At 28.8% G+C, this 3827-nt stretch overlaps 1 pseudogene; it reads left to right on the top strand.

Moving 5' to 3' along the window:
• Positions 1-293: 293 nt before the first annotated feature.
• On the top strand, positions 294-2733 carry LOC149242794 (protein argonaute 9-like; annotated as a pseudogene).
• Positions 2734-3827: the final 1094 nt, after the last annotated feature.

Genomic DNA, 3827 nt, shown 5'->3' with positions numbered 1-3827 from the left:
AGGGTTATTAATATTTACAAATTTATTGAGTCATGTGGAGTAGAGTTTTACTCAAAACTCAATTGTGCTGTTATATAACGAATTTTTCACCACTGATTTAGTTTCCTATCAATATAATGTTTTCGAATTTTTCACCAACTATTACAAAAAAAAAAAACCTAAACTGGAATGAACATTTTCACCATTATTTTCTTTTTTTGTTGTAGCAGTTGAATGGCTAGAACAGTGTGTTGAATGTGGAATATGAAAAAACGATACCTAAAATATCGATGATACCAACCATTATTATTGGGATGGACGTTTCACGTGGATCTTCTGGAAATATAGATTCACCTGCTGTTGCAGCTGTAAGTGGATTCTCAATTTATTTATTTTATTTTGTCTCACCAAGTTCTCTTATAGTCGTGTTTATGAAATGTTGTGTTAAATTTATAAACAAATTGTTGGTAGGTTGCTTCCTCGAGAGAATGGCCGTTCTTTACAAAGTATAAAGCTTTCATAAGACTTCAAACACCCAGGTCTGAGATCTTTGAGGAACTTTACAGACAATCTTTTGCGCCGAACGGAGAGGAAAAGGACCTTGGCATAATCAAGTAAATCCGTTTTTTTTTTAATATCGAACTAATTTTTTCCAACTGTCCCATTTATATCAATTACAAATTCTGAAAATATCTTGAAACTGTAAGTAAAGAGCTTCATTATTTAGGCTTTTCACTGTTAGATTCGAAAATATCCCGTTTCAGACATCTCAACCCACAGTTGAACAAAACCCATGTCAGATTATTTAGGATGAACAAAACCCACAGTTGATTTTGAACAAAAGTTGGCTGGGACATATGTATAACGAATCTCTCATATGGTTCAAGTAAATATTAGATCTAACATTTACGTTGGTTACACAGTGAAGTATTAAAATATTTTTATAAAAGCTGCTCCCGGAAACCAGAGCAAATGATCATCTTCAGGTATGTGGGGATAATGTTGAATTTATGTTTGGCTTTTTAAACGCTTTACATATCTGTAGTTTTTGTGCTTCTTTTGTGCTACCCAAACTGTGTTAAAAGTATGTTATTGATGGAATAACTTACTATTTTTCAGGCTTTTTTTTTTCAATAATATTTTTAGGATATTTTTCTTTTAGGTTGAGCTTTTAGCTAAATGTTGTGGTTGCAAAATAAAGAGGGAATTTCATATGATGGTGGGTTTTTTCAACAATTTTTATCTGGAAATCAAAAACCTTTGATAAACACCATGAATATCTGCTTGATTATTTTTCATATGACCCAGCCACAATGGTACAGAACACTTATCATCCTTCTAATTCCTAAATTTTGTTTAGATGCCCCACCATCCAATACTTCCCTACTATTCTCCCCAGATTTAGTTTGGATGCCCCATCCAAATAGAAAATCCATCCTTCCCTAGTATTCTCCGCGGTTTTAAATTATAACTATGTCATTTTATGCTTTGAGCATAAGCCATACATATATATATATATAGATATTTTATTTATATGGTTATTTATCTTATATATATATATATATATAAAATGTGTCGTAACAAGGATATATAGTTAATCATGTTGTAACAAGGTTTTTCTCATATCTTTTATAGGGATGGAATTAGTGAATCTCAATTTGGCATGGCTTTGAATATTGAGTTGAGAGCAATTATGAAGGTTTTTATTTAACATTAGTTTTTTATTTCTTTTTCTTCAATTAAAAATTTAGATTCTTATATAATATGATTTATTGTTATTGATTCTAAATTATAAATGGGGATTTATATAGGCATGTGACTTAGTGGAGCATGGTTTTAGGCCAAAAATTACATTCATAATTTCTCAAAAGAATCATCACACAAAACTATTTCATGAGAGAGGGGACACAAATGTACAACAACTTTAATTATGTTCTCTCTCAACTATGCTATTCAAAATAAAGTGTTTTGATTTTAAGAATAATATTAAAAAATATCATAATTTTAGAGTTAATTACTAACAAAAATGTGATTTGTATTGTTATGTTACTAGGGACATATTTAAATTTGTTTTATTAAGTAGGATGTGATTTAGTTATTTATTAATTTAAAATTTGTGTATGATATAATATAAAAATAACTTACCTTATGTGTTTTGATGCAGGGACAATTGTGGATTCCCATATTTGTCACCTTAGAAATTTTGATTTCTACTTATGTCCTATAATGGGAGAATACTTAATGGGAGAATTGTAAGTATTTGATATGTATTTTTTATATTATATATTATATATAATTCACATTTTTATAAATAATAAATTTATATAGTGTTTGAGGGAACTTCAAGACCAACTCATTACCATGTATTACTTGGTGAAATTGGGTTCACTATGGATGAACTTCAAAGCCTTGTTCATGCTTTATCTTATGTGTAAGAATTAACTTTTAAAAATAATCTTTGATATTTGATATGTAAAATTAATTTAAATATTTTTTATGATAGGTTTCAAATTTTATTTTTTGATTGTAGGTATCAAAGAAGTTCAACAACAATCTCTTCAGGTTAAGATGCTAACATTCCTATAAAATCATAATTATATTTTTTATTTACACTCTTTTAATTATTTAATATATACATTTGATATTTCCATATTTGATCATGATGTGTAGTTGCTATCATGATGTGTAGTTGCTCCAATAAATTATGCACATCTAGCAGCATCCCAAGTGAAACAAATCATGCAAACACCATGAAAAACTGATGGAGATATTTATTTCTTTAAATTCTCTAAGGTTTTTTGCTTTCAATTTTTATACCTACCACCAGACTCCATATTACTTTGTATTTGACAATTTTTTGTTTTTGCAATTATCCATAATTTAACATTATGGCTTGAATTTTTATTTTTATCTTTTATTAATATTTTAAAATTATTTATCTCCAATATGATTGGTTTAGGTTTTATTATGTAATGATTTTTATTGCAATTTTTTCACAGCACCTTGCCATAGGGATAAAAGCTGCAATATTTATGCCATGATCTTTTGATACCTATCATTGTGAATCTTTGTAGGAAACCTCCAAAAATTAAAATAATTGAAGATAGCTTATAATTAGGTAAATTACATATTTACTATCCATTATTACCCACCATAATAATAGCATATTTATTATCAATTACTGTCCATCATAATCTAAGTAAGTATTTGCATATAAAATGGATAGGAACACGATGTAAATAAAAACACATACCAGGGTTTGTTACTTTAATAAGTAGAGTGTTTTCTTCAAGTAAAAATGCAAATGTGAAAACTAAAAATGCAAATGTGTAGACTTTTTAGTAGTTACTATCAACCAAAATTTATGTAAATCAGAGCCGAGACATGGGTAGATGTGATTGTTATGTATGCATATCCTATTGTTTATGTATTTATCATGCATGCATGTTGGTTATTTATGGTGATGGTCATTGTTGTAGTTGTGTTGTCATGTAGAGGTCAATGATGTTGGTATGTTGGTATATATCATTTTAATCTAGACTAATTTGTTCAAACAAGATAGCCTCCCATGAAACACACTAAGGTATGCTTGGTTATGTTTATATTTGGTTTATACATAGTATCTTTGTAAGAAGAAGAATATCAAAGATGACATGCAAGATGGTGGATTAAAGTTTGTGTAACTCTCCTTATAGATCAGTTGAAGCTTGGGGAAGAGTATTATCATTGTAAAGAGCTATAAATATCTGAAAACTAGATGTAAAAGGGGTTCAACTTCTACAGATTGTTCCTCCTCTGTTCCTTCAAGCTTCTCATCTTCATTCTAGCAATATAAGATTCTTTTGCTA

The sequence above is a fragment of the Pinus tabuliformis genome, chromosome 8 (assembly GCF_031772625.1).
Source record: "Pinus tabuliformis cultivar Carrire ecotype Pingquan chromosome 8, CPIR1, whole genome shotgun sequence".
NCBI lineage: Eukaryota > Viridiplantae > Streptophyta > Pinopsida > Pinales > Pinaceae > Pinus > Pinus tabuliformis.
The sequence above is the reverse complement of the archived record's forward strand: the minus strand, read 5'-3'. Positions and strand labels throughout refer to the sequence as shown.